At 37.4% G+C, this 13913-nt stretch overlaps 1 non-coding gene across 1 annotated transcript; it reads right to left on the bottom strand.

The window, feature by feature from the left end:
* Positions 1-929: 929 nt before the first annotated feature.
* On the bottom strand, positions 930-1005 carry TRNAT-UGU (transfer RNA threonine (anticodon UGU)). The gene has a single exon. It is a non-coding gene; the product is annotated as a tRNA-Thr (tRNA).
* Positions 1006-13913: the final 12908 nt, after the last annotated feature.

Raw genomic sequence — 13913 nt, 5'->3', positions numbered from 1 at the left:
GTATAGCCATGTCAGAAGTTAGATATGTTAGGACTAGTGTTATATATATAGGAAACACTGTAACCTCAAAATGGACTCTCAGTGTTGCATATTTGAAGTGGATAGATGTGTTTTCAAGCTGTATCAGCAAGTCTGTTACCCTGAACTGCGGGTAAAGATGTTACCCTAGGTGTGTTTTATTTTTCAGGTTCTGAAACATTTTGATCTCTAAGGGGCATGATTACCAAAAATATATACTATCACCTTTTTACTTTGGACATTTTGGGGTAAAGAAACCATCTTCAATCCAGTCAGCATTGGCATTTATAAAGTTAGTTGCCAAATAAATGTAGATCATGTTAATCCAATGCATTTCCTCTAAAATTGATGCATCCTACCATAAGCATGAATTACATACATGAACAAGTAAGGAAAATTGAGGAGTTTATGAGTTCTTCCTATCATAGGTCTTCCGGTTTTCTAATCAAAGGCTTTTAAATTTATGGCAAAGTTATTATTATTAGGATAGTAGTAGCTTTGAGGACATCTATGTCTAGATGGCAAGTTGAAGATCTACTCAAAAATATCAGTTAAATATAGACTGCTTAGAAATGATAGAAAAGATATAAATGAATATTTATTCATGGAGAAAAGCGAGAAAGAGGGACATCCCCCCCCCAAAGTGAGAAGCGAGGAGAGGCAGACAGACTCCCACATGTGCTGACCGGGATCTACCCGGCATGCCCACTAGGGGGTGATGCTCGGCCCTTCTGGGGCATTGTTGCGCTGCAATTGGAGACATTCTAGAGCCCGAGGCAGAAGCCATGGAGCCATCCTCAGTGCCCAGGGCCAACCTTGCTCCAATGGAGCCCTGGCTGCGGGAGGAGAAGAGAGAGATAAAGAGAAAGGAGAGAGGAAGGGTGCAGAAGCAGATAGGCACTTCTCCTGTATGCCCTGGCTGGGAATTGAACCCGGGACTTCCACACACAGGGCCGATGCTCTACCACTGAGCCAACTGGCCAGGGCCAAAAGGGGGACTTTTTGGAAGAGAATATACACCATGCCAAAAGAAAGATAGTCAGGGGGTCACATTTTGGAGGTAAACCAGAGTCAAGGACATGCCTAAGGAGACACTATTGTAAAGAGTAGGAGTTGCATATAATGTGTCTTATGCCCAATGGTGGTGACAGCTGGGAATAGGAGGACTTAATAATCACTTGGTGGTACCTAATGCTGCCCACACTTCTGTTAATTGTCCCTTTAGCAGGGGTCCCCAAACACAAGGCGCCAGTTCACTGTCCCTCAGACCATTGAAGGGCCGCTACATACAGTGCTCCTCTCACTGACCACCAATGAAAGAGGTGCCCTTTCCAGAAGTGTGGCAGAGGGCTGGATAAATGGCCTCAGGGGGCCACATGTGGCCTGCGGGTGGGCAGTAGTTTGGGGACGCCTGCTTTATTTATTTATTTATTTATTTATTTATTTATTTATTTATTTATTTTTGTATTTTTCTGAAGTTGGAAATGGGGAGACAGTCAGACAGACTCCTGCATGCGCCCAACCAGGATCCACCTGGCATGCCCACCAGGGGCGATGCTTTGCCCATCTGGGGCATTGCTTTGTTCCAACCAGAGCCATTCTAGCATCTGAGGCAGAGGCCATGGAGCCATCCTCAGCGCCCAGGGCCAACTTTGCTGCAATGGAACCTTGGCTGCAGGAGGGGAAGAGAGAGACAGAGAGGAAGAAGAAGGGGAAGGGTGGTGAAGCAGATGGGCACTTCTCCTGTGTGCCCTGGCCGGGAATCAAACCCGGGACTCCTGCACGCCAGGCCAATGCTCTACCACTGAGCCAACCGGCCAGGACCTGGGGACGCCTGCTTTAAAGTATACCTTCTGTTTTTGAAAAGGACCCTGACTAATAGAATTATTGGTATCCAGAGGAGCATCCCCCTTTACCCTAAAAAATGAAATTCTCACATTTTTGAATAACATATAGATAATCTCCATGAAGACACTGATAAGCTCTGATTACAGTTATTAAAATGATCACTGATAAAAATATGGAGTGAATTACGGGTGAGGGGAAAGTCAAGGGAGATCAAGTGGTTGAGGTATTTAATTGCTATGGTGATAATGGTGATTATATAGAGTGTGATAGTGAGACAACTGCCTTGAACTGTACTAAAGAGCTTACAAAAGGAATAAAATTAGATGCTTAAGGATTTATCCTCTTAACTCAAGGCATGAACAAGGAATCAGAAAGCTTCTAAGGTGACCTTAAGAGAAAGTGTTCTTTTTTTAGCCATAGAGAGGGCATAAGGTCAGGGAACAAAAAAGACATAAGGTCTGGTGATTTACATTTCTAAGTTGCAATAGACTCCACACCAAACTATGCCAAGTAAAGTCATTGCTGGGGAAAAGAATCATTTGGAATCTTTGATGAAAACATTTGGGCAAAGATGAAGCTGAGAATTTTGAATTCTCATATCCTTCTGGGAAAAGTTTCTCTTATAATCTGAGTGACCTAGCCTTCCTTTGGGGGAAAAGGACATTTTAAAAATTGGTGAAATCACTTGGAGCAGTTGACTTACACATGAATGCCTTTCCTTCTCACAGCCCTCTTATACCACCTTCTAGTGCTTGTGGCAACATAAGAAGGTAAATTCCAAAGACAAAAATAAAATAATGCACTGAGGGTGTTTCAGGATCTATTCTTTTAGATTCTAAAGGGATGGACCAGGCCAGATATACTGCTCACAAAAATTAAGGAATATTTCAAAATGAATATGACATGATAAAATATCTCCTATTTTTTTGTGAGCAGTATACATACAGATGTGGACGCACCTTTAAGATTTCATTCTTGTATTTATTAGTTCCTATATTTATTAGCTTAGAAGAGTTGATAATGGCTGCTGAGTTGGTTACTTCAAGGTTGCATTCAATAATGGCTCACAGTCATTAACCCTTTGAGTAGCAAGTTTTTTTCATGCTCGCTGACCCCAGGGAGTGAATTTTTTTTCAAAAGAATGAAATTAGTTCCAGTTACAGTTTTATTAACTTAAAATCATGTTTGTCTGATAACCAATTTATGGAAACAAGAACATACATTTGCATATTTTTAATGTTGCCTTACACATTTTAAAAATAAATTGGTTGTACTCTGGATGGTTTAGCAGGCATGAGGACATACCTGACTCTTTGTACTACTCAAAGGGTTAAGGAAGGTTGAGATCCCAGAACTTATTTGATGTATGTAGAGTCTGAAGGCTAAGAAGGTGAGATGTTGGAATCGAGTTTGTCATCTCTCTTTTGTGGTGTTATTTTTAACCAAGTAGTTGATGACTCTAAATTGTACTGCCATGATTTCATCTGATATTTACCATTGGAGAATGGATCAATATGAGTTTTGAAAGAAAACACATTTATACTCACAAAGAAATAACCTGAAGAAAAAGCTACCTTTTTACAGGCATGCAGGCAGGCTAAGGAATGTCAACAAAGGGTGGTGAAGTACCCAGCAGCCTGCAACAGCAGGGGAGAGTAAGAGCCCTTAGCCTGAAAAATCAGGAAGAGAAAATGTTGTGCCTGGTCTCTGATGATGAATAAAATCGATGGGAAATCACTCAGGGCCTGTAGCCATAGAGGGATGCAGACAATGTCGAAGTATAGCAAAACAGGGACAGAGTGGGGGATGAATACCTCTACCTACCTCTCCTCCTTCACTTTAATCTTTTGTCAATATCTCCCATTTAACCACCCTAAGCAGAAGCTGCAGGCCAGGGAGACTCAATGACTTAAGTCATAGAGGTGAGTCTCTCAAGGTATACAGAATCACCAAGAAATGTTGAAATTAGATTTGGGGGAAAATGCAGTATCAGAACAGTCCACCCCTTTTCTTACTCTGATCTGAAGAAATTTTTAGAAGTTAATGTCATTCACATCATGTTTTCTGACAATAATTTAAGAACAATTATCAACTCAGATTTTTGGTCCAGTAAAAATCAATGCATCGGAGATGACGTCAGAGTAATGGCGGGGTAGGAAGCGATACCGATAAATCTCCCCAAAACTCAACAAGATCTTCAACCAGAAACAGAAAAACCTATACTTGGAGCCTCCAGATGCTTCACAATACACCCGAAGGTATGGTCGAGTGAAAAATTGGCTAAATACATAACCAAACCCCGAAGGAAATAGGGAGTAAGAAATGGCTCTGCCTTCCTCACTAACCTAAACAGGGCGGCTTTCTCTGGTAACTGTGAATATAGAAACTGAGGCGGGCAAAGGGGGTGAATACATCCAGGCCGCAGCACAAACGGCCAAACCAGGCTGTGGCACGGAGATCCAAGCCGAGGAAAAACTGATCCTGTGGCAACCCGGGCAATACAAGCTAACACTCGCGCCAAACCCAAACAAAAAAAGACAAGCGGGGCAGCCATTTTACCCGATCTCCTGGTCAGTGCGCAGTTAGTGGGCGAGAGATTTCTTCCTAAGCCCCGAGAGTGGGTGCCCGTGTTACCCCACAGAGAGGCGGAGTCAGAAGCCTTTCTGTGGGCCGAAAGCAGAATCTCTGGGCAGCCCCAGCGCCCTGGGAAAGCTGCACACGGGAGGGAGCAAGAACTAATTCCAACGGTGGAAATTTTCCGTGCTGGTGGGGGTTTCACTCAGAGGGAAACGTGGCCGGCCTCATATCCTGGTCTGCGCACGCAGATAGTGAGTGAGAGATTCCTCCAAGTGCCTCGGCAGTGCGTGCCCATGTTATCGCACAAAGGGGCAGAGTCAGGGGCCTTTGTGTGGGCTAAAGCGGAATCTCGGGTTGCCCCAGCGCCTTGCAAAAGCCACACACGGGGACGGAGCGAGAGCCATTTCCAACGCTGCAACTTTTCCTTGCGGTTGGGGGTTTCACTCAGAGCGTGAGACTGCTGGCCGGATATTCTGGTCTGCGCACACAGACAGTGAGTGAGAGTTTCCTCCAAGCGCCCCGGAAGTGGGCACCCGCCTGTGTTACTGGACAGAGTGGCAGAGCCAGAGGTCTTTGAGTGGGTGGAAACCCCGCCTGATTATGCTAGCAGCTCTGACTGACTGAGCCTTACCCAGAGCCCTGTGCTGAGTGGAAATAGAGTGGGGAGTTGCCAGCTCTTTGAGACTCTTACTATCTAGGCAGAGGCAGCAGCAACCCCATAGCTGCATTATCAGGCTACTAATTGAGGAAGGAAAGACTAGGAGAAAGGCTCCAGGAATACGGACTCTCTCACTGGCAGAGCCTATAAATGCTAATGAGCCTCGACTGCCAACGAGACTAAAGCACAATACATGACATTGCCATAGAGACTTATCAACTGCAAACCTCTACCTGAGCGTGCCAAAGGGGCAGAACCCGGGGTACAGAGTCACGGACCAGGAAGAGGGAGAAAAAAGAAAAAGCAAGAAGATAAACTCTCAAAATCAAGAATAATCTGCAGACTTTATAACCTATCCCATTTTATTATATTTGTTCGTTTGTTTCTCTTATCTTCATTCTTGATACTTTTTTTCCTCCTCCAATTTGGCCGATTAACTCTCTGCCGGTCTTACTCTCTCCTCTCCTTGAACTACACTACCCATAAGTGTTACATCTCCCATTATCTTTTCTCTCCTCTTCCTTTCTCTCTATGAGGGTTGCACTCCAAAACCCTTAACTCTCTCTCTCTCCTTTCTTTTTTCTTCTTTTAGTGGTTCCCTCTTTTTCTCTCTCTCTCTCTTTCTTTTCTCCCTCTATATTAGTTTCTTCCTTTCTCCTTTACATCTCCTCCCATTCAAACCTCAATAACAAACAAATTATCTTATCTGGGACACAAACTTATGTTTGTGGCATTTTGGGGGTTTTTTACTTCACCTTTTTAACTCACTAGCAGTGCTCCCATCCCTGGCTCTCCATTATATCTAGTTCTTGTTTCACTAAATACAATAGTAATTTTTTAATTTGTCCCCCCATTTTTGTGTTTTCCTCTTATTCCTCTCATCATAACTCTTAGACAACCAACACCTAAAAGCAAATCATTTTATTCTTGACCCAAATTTTTTCCTTATTTGCTTTTTGCGGGTCCATACCCCCTTTTTTTTCTTTCTTTCTTTTTCTTTTTTTTTTTTTGCCCCTTTATTACTTTTCCCCAATTCAGGCCCTCCATCACAGGCATTGTTTGTTATAATTCACAGTTCACCACAAGATTTTTTCAAGAAAGAGGGGAGAGGACAGGAGAGGAAAAAAGGGGGGGGGGAATAATTTTCTTTTTTTAAAATTTTTATTTTATTTTTCTTTATTTCATTATTAATTTTTTTAAAAAAACAACTCTTTTCGATTTTTTATTTTTTTATTTTTTTTAACTTTTTATTCTTTATTAAATGTCATTAATACTATCAACAAAACCACTCTCAGATGCCATTAAGGAAGAGAAAATCAAATATCATGGATACAAAAGAGAGAGGTAACACAGCTAGATGAGGAAAAATCTATGGAGAAAAAATGTAATATATTGGAAACCTTGGAGCTAAATGACAGAGAATTCAAGATAGAATTCCTAAAAATCCTCCGAGATATACAAGAAAACACAGAAAGGCAATTTAGGGAGCTCAGAAAACAACTCAATGAACACAAAGAATATATGTCCAAGGAAATTGAAACTATAAAAACAAATCAAACAGAGATGAAAAACTCAATTCACGAGCTGAAAAACAAAGTAACAAGCTTAGCTAATAGAACAGGCCAGATAGAAGAGAGGATTAGTGAAATAGAAGACAAGCAACTTGAGGCACAACAGAGAGAAGAAAGAGACTCAAAAATTAAAAAAAATGAGATAGCCCTACAAGAATTATCTGACTCCATCAGAAAGAATAACATAAGAATAATAGGTATATCAGAGGGAGAAGAGAGAGAAAATGGAATGGAGAACATACTCAAACAAATAATAGATGAGAACTTCCCAAGCCTGTGGAAAGAACTAAAGCCTCAAGTTCAAGAAGCAAACAGAACTCCGAGTTTTCTTAACCCCAACAAACCTACTCCAAGGCATATCATAATGAAACTGACACAAACCAACAGCAAAGAAAAAATTCTCAAGGCAGCGAGGGAAAAGAAGAATACAACATATAAAGGAAGGCCCATTAGATTATCATCAGATTTCTCAGGAGAAACTCTACAAGCTAGAAGAGAGTGGACCCCAATATTTAAAGTCCTGAAAGAGGAATTTTCAGCCTCGAATACTATACCCATTCAAGCTATCCTTCAAATATGAAGGAGAAATAAAAACATTCACAGATACAGAAAAGATGAGGGAATTTATCATCAGAAAACCCCCACTCCAGGAATTACTAAAGGGGGTTCTCCAATCAGATACAAAGAACAAAAAAAAAAACAGAGCCACAAGTAAAAGCTCCAAGAAGAACAAAATAAAACCAAATTTAAACTGTGACAACAACAAAAAGAAAGGGGGGGGAGAAGATGGAGATTAACAGTAGCAAAGGACGATGGAGTGCAAAAGTACTCACAAAATAGTTCACTACAATGAACAGGGTAGGGACCCTTCTCATTACTCAAAGGTAACCACCATTGAAAAAACCACCACAGAATCACATGAGATAAAAGAGATAGCAACAGAGGAAAGATGTATGGAATACAACCAAATAAAAACAAAAGATAGAAAAACAAAAGAGAAGGATCAAACAAGACACAAAACTAACAGAAAGCAAGATATAAAATGGCAATAGGGAACTCACAAGTGTCAATAATTACACTAAATGTAAACGGATTAAACTCACCAATAAAAAGGCACAGAGTAGCAGAATGGATTAAAAAAGAAAATCTAGCCTGACCTGTGGTGGCGCAGTGGATAAAGCGTCGACCTGGAAATGCTGAGGTCGCCGGTTCGAAACCCTGGGCTTGCCTGGTCAAGGCACATATGGGAGTTGATGCTTCCTGCTCCTCCCCCACTTCTCTCTCTCTGTCTCTCCTCTCTGTCTCTCCCTCTCCTCTCTAAAATGAATAAAAATAAATAAATTAAAAAAAAAAACTCTTAAAAAAAAAAAAAAAAAAGAAAATCTAACTGTATGCTGCCTACAGGAAACTCATCTAAGTAACAAGGATAAAAACAAATTCAAAGTGAAAGGCTGGAAAACAATACTCCAAGCCAATAACATCCAAAAAAAAGCAGGTGTAGCAATACTCATATCGGATAATGCTGACTACAAGACAGGAAAAGTACTCAGAGACAAAAATGGCCATTTCATAATGGCTAAGGGGACACTGAATCAAGAAGACATAACAATTCTTAATATATATGCACCAAAACAAGGAGCACCAAAATATATAAGACAGCTACTTATTGATCTTAAAACAAAAACTGACAAAAATACAATCATACTTGGAGACTTCAATACACCGCTGACGGCTCTAGATCAGTCATCCAAACAGAGAATCAACAAAGACATAGTGGCCTTAAACAAAACACTAGAGCACCTGGATATGATAGACATCTACAGGACATTTCATCCCAAAGTGACTGAGTATACATTTTTCTCCAGTGTACATGGATCATTCTCAAGAATTGACCATATGTTGGGCCACAAAAACAACATCAGCAAATTTAGAAAAATTGAAGTTGTGCCAAGCATATTTTCTGATCATAAAGCCTTGAAACTAGAATTCAACTGCAAAAAAGAGGAAAAAAATCCCACAAAAATGTGGAAACTAAACAACATACTTTTAAAAAATGAATGGGTCAAAGAAGAAATAAACATAGAGATCAAAAGATATATACAGAAAATTAAATTGCCAATATGACATATCAGAATCTATGGGATGCAGCAAAAGCAGTAATAAGAGGGAAGTTCATATCACTTCAGGCCTATATGAACAAACAAGAGAGAGCCCCACTGAACCACTTAACTTCACACCTTAAGGAACTAGAAAAAGAAGAACAAAGACAACCCAAAACCAGCCGAAGAAAGGAGATAATAAAAATCAGAGCAGAAATAAATGAATTAGAGAACAGAAAAACTATAGAAAAAATTAATAGAACAAGGAGCTGGTTCTTTGAAAAGATCAACAAAATTGACAAACCCTTGGCAAGACTTACCAAGAAAAAAGAGAAAGAACTCATATAAACAAAATCCAAAATGAAAGAGGAGAAATCACCACGGACACCATAGATATACAAAGAATTATTGTAGAATACTATGAAAAACTTTATGCCACTAAATTCAACAACCTAGAAGAAATGGATAAATTCCTAGAACAATACAACCTTCCTAGACTGAGTCAAGAAGAAGCAGAAAGCCTAAACAGACCTATCAATAGAGAAGAAATAGAAAAAACCATTAAAAACCTCCCCAAAAATAAAAGTCCAGGCCCTGACAGCTATACCAGCAAATTTTATCAAACATTCAAAGAAGACTTGGTTCCTATTCTACCCAAAGTCTTCCAAAAAATTGAAGAAGAAGCAATACTTCCGAACACATTTTATGAGGCCAACATAACCCTCATCCCAAAACCAGGCAAGGATGACACAAAAAAAGAAAACTACAGACCAATATCTCTAATGAATACAGATGCTAAAATACTAAACAAAATACTAGCAAATCGAATACAACAACATATTAAAAAAATAATACATCATGATCAATTGGGATTTATCCCAGAATCTCAAGGATGGTTCAACATACGTAAAACGGTTAACATAATACACCATATCAACAAAACAAAGAACAAAAACCACATGATCTTATCAATAGACGCAGAAAAGGCTTTTGATAAAATACAATACAATTTTATGTTTAAGACTCTCAACAAAATGGGTATAGAAGGAAAATATCTCAACACGATAAAGGCCATATATGATAAACCATCAGCTAACATCATATTAAATGGCACTAAACTGAAGGCTTTCCCCCTTAAATCAGGAACAAGACAGGATTGTCCACTCTCTCCACTCTTATCTAATGTGGTACTAGAGGTTCTAGCCAGAGCAATCAGACAAGACAAAGAAATAAAAGGCATCTATATCGGAAAAGAAGAAGTAAAGGTATCACTTTTTGCAGATGATATGATCCTATACATCGAAAACCCCAAAGAATCCACAAAAAGACTACTAGAAACAATAAGCGAATACAGTAAGGTCGCAGGATACAAAATTAACATACAGAAGTCAATAGCCTTTCTATATGCCAACAATGAAACAATTGAGAACGAACTCAAAAGAATAATCCCCTTCACGATTGCAACAAAAAAAATAAAATACTTAGGAATAAACATAACAAAGAATGTAAAGGACTTATATAATGAAAACTATAAACCATTGTTAAGGGAAATTGAAAAAGATATAATGAAATGGAAGAATATACCTTGTTCTTGGCTAGGAAGAATAAATATAATCAAGATGGCTATATTACCCAAAGCAATATACAAATTTAATGCAATTCCCATCAAACTTCCAATGACGTTTTTTTAAAGAAATAGAGCAAAAAACCATCAGATTTATATGGAACTATAAAAAACCCCGAATAGCCAAAGCAATCCTAAAGAAAAAGAATGAAGCTGGGGGCATTACAATACCTGACTTCAAACTATATTATAGGGCCACAACAATCAAAACAGCATGGTATTGGCAGAAAAATAGACACTCAGACCAATGGAACAGAATAGAAAGTCCAGAAATAAAACCACATATATATAGTCAAATAATTTTTGATCCACTCAAAATGGATCAAAGATCTAAACATAAGACCTGAAACAATTAAGTACATAGAAGAAGACATAGGTACTCAACTCATGGACCTGGGTTTTAAAGAGCATTTTATGAATTTGACTCCACAGGCAAGAGAAGTGAAGGCAAAAATTAATGAATGGGACTACATCAGACTAAGAAGTTTTTGCTCAGCAAGAGAAACTGATAGCAAAATAAACAGAAAGCCAACTAAATGGGAAATGATATTTTCAAACAACAGCTCAGATAAGGGCCTAATATCCAAAATATACAAAGAACTCATAAAACTCAACAACAAACAAACAAACAATCCAATAAAAAAATGGGAAGAGGATATGAACAGACACTTCTCCCAGGAAGAAATACAAATGGCCAACAGATATATGAAAAGATGCTCATCTTCTTTAGCTATTAGAGAAATGCAAATCAAAACGGCAATGAGATACCACCTCACACATGTTCGATTAGCTATTATTAGCAAGACAGGTAATAGCAAATGTTGGAGAGGCTGTGGAGAAAAAGGAACCCTCATACACTGTTGGTGGGAATGTAAAGTAGTACAACCATTATGGAAGAAAGTATGGTGGTTCCTCATAAAACTGAAAATAGAACTAACTTATGACCCAGCAATCCCTCTACTGGGTATATACCCCAAAAACTCAGAAACCTTGATACGTAAAGACACATGCAGCCCCATGTTTATTGCAGCATTGTTCACAGTGGCCAGGACATGGAAACAACCAAAAAGCCCGTCAATAGATGACTGGATAAAGAAGATGTGGCACATATACACTATGGAATACTACTCAGCCATAAGAAATGATGACATCGGAACATTTACAGCAAAATGGTGGGATCTTGATAACATGATACGGAGCGAAATAAGTAAATCAGAAAAAACCAGGAACTGCGTTATTCCATACGTAGGTGGGACATAAAAGTGAAACTAAGAGACATTGATAAGAGTGTGGTGGTTACGGGAGGGAGGGGGGAATGGGAGAGGGAAAGGGGGAGGGGGAGGGGCACAAAGAAAACAAGATAGAAGGTGACAGAGGACAATCTGACTTTGGGTGATGGGTATGCAACATAATTGAACGACAAGATAACCTGGACTTGTTATCTTTGAATATATGTATCCTGATTTATTGATGTCACCCCATTAAAAAAGTGAAATTAAAAAAAAAATCAATGCATCTAGAAAGTAAAAACCAAACATCTGTAAGCACATGCATATATATATAAATTCATAGACATGCCTTTAAACAACACTCATAGAGTAAATGAAAATGGAAATTGCAAGCTTTTCATAATTAATGATGTGAGTCCAATATATTAATACATGTAGAAAGCAGTTAAAAGGATACTTGAGGAAAAATTAAAGATTTAAATGAATTTATTGGTAAGAAAATGATGAAATCAGGAGAAAATTAAAATGTCATTATTTTTGGATAATGTTTTTATTATTATGAAAAACTAATAAAACTAGTAGATAAAACTATTGGTATTATAGAGGAAGTTTAACACTGTTTATCATACATATAATAAACTTTAAATATTGGTACAAACTTAATACCACCATTAATAATCAGCTGGAAATTATAAGTAAATTACAATTTATAATATCAACAAAAACTATGATGTATATGAGAATTAACTTAATCAAAAATAATAAGACCTCTTATAAGAAAAATTATTGAACAAAGTACACAAAAGATAATTTAAATAAATGAAAAGTTCATGTTCTTGGATGAGATGATTATTATTTTTATGTAAATTATCTCTCTATTTCATTTACAATTGCAATGTGATTCCACTAAAGTACCCAGTTAGATTTATTGTTTAACTCAGTAAACTAAATATAAAATTTCTATTAAAGAATAAAAGTCTAGGAAAATTGAGCAAATTTATAAAAGAAAATTAAAGTTTAAGGGGGTGTTCATATCCATATAAGAAAGTAAGATGGGCTACAAAGCTATAGTAAAATAATGAAACAAAACAGTATGGTTTTCTAATAAAGACTGAGAAATAGATCAATGAAACATCATAAGTAACAGATGCACTGACTCATGTACTTGAAAGCATAATATACAATAAAGATAGCAGCAGAAATCAATGGGCGAAAACAAATTTTTAAACAGTTTTGGAAAACTTGTTTATGATATAGGGACTAATAACACCAGATCACACCACGTACAAAGATTTATTTCAGATTAAAATTCTACATATAAAAGTAAAAGTATTAAGGCTTTAGAAATGTGTAGGAGTACAATGTCTCTGTGATGTATAGTTGATAGAGACTTCAAAAATAAGAATTTAAAAGCAGAAACCATAAGGGATGGAAAGGTACAGCAATATAGATAAAGGATAATATGTTTGACAAAGTGAAGTTTATTCTCGAAATATAATGCTGGTTCAACATTCAAAAATCAAGCAACATACCTCAACATTAACAGAACAAAAGAAATAAAAACATATGATCTTAATAGATACAGAAAAACATTTGACAAACTTCAACACACATTCATGTTAAAAACTCTTAGTAAACTAGGATTTATAGAAAGCTTCCTTAATCTGATAACATCTACAGGTAATGTTTAATAGTGAAACTGAGTATCACTTTCCTAGGATCAGAAAAAAAGTACAATTATCTGCTCTCACCACTTGAATATTACATTGTACAGAAAGTGCTAATTAGTGCAGTAAGGCATGCCAAAGAAATAAAAAGAATGCAGATTATAAAGGAAAAAGTAAGCCTATCTTTATTTACAGATGATAAGATTATTTATGTAGAAATCCTAGGGATATCAGAAATATAATAAAAAAATTTAAACAGGTTTAGGATAACAAGTCAAAATAGAAATCAACTGGATTTCTGTAATTTTGCAAAGAACAATTGAAAAATAAGCTTAAATGTTATTTGCTAAAGTATCATGATAATGAATAAGGAATAAATTTAATAAAATATGTGCAAAACCAGTACACCAAGAATTGTACAACTTTGCAATATGATATTAAAGAAAAATTTTAAAAATAGATATTTGATGTTATCAGATCATTAGACTCAATATTGTTAAGATGGGAATTTGCTCCTGATTTGTGCATAGTTGCAACACAATTCTAATAAAAATATCAGCAAGATCTTTGTATAAATTGACAAATTTATTTTGTAATTTAAGTGCCCATGAAAAGGACCTTT

This window comes from Saccopteryx bilineata, chromosome 11, assembly GCF_036850765.1.
Source record: "Saccopteryx bilineata isolate mSacBil1 chromosome 11, mSacBil1_pri_phased_curated, whole genome shotgun sequence".
Taxonomy (NCBI): Eukaryota; Metazoa; Chordata; class Mammalia; order Chiroptera; family Emballonuridae; genus Saccopteryx; species Saccopteryx bilineata.
This window is presented reverse-complemented; position numbering and strand designations above follow the sequence as displayed.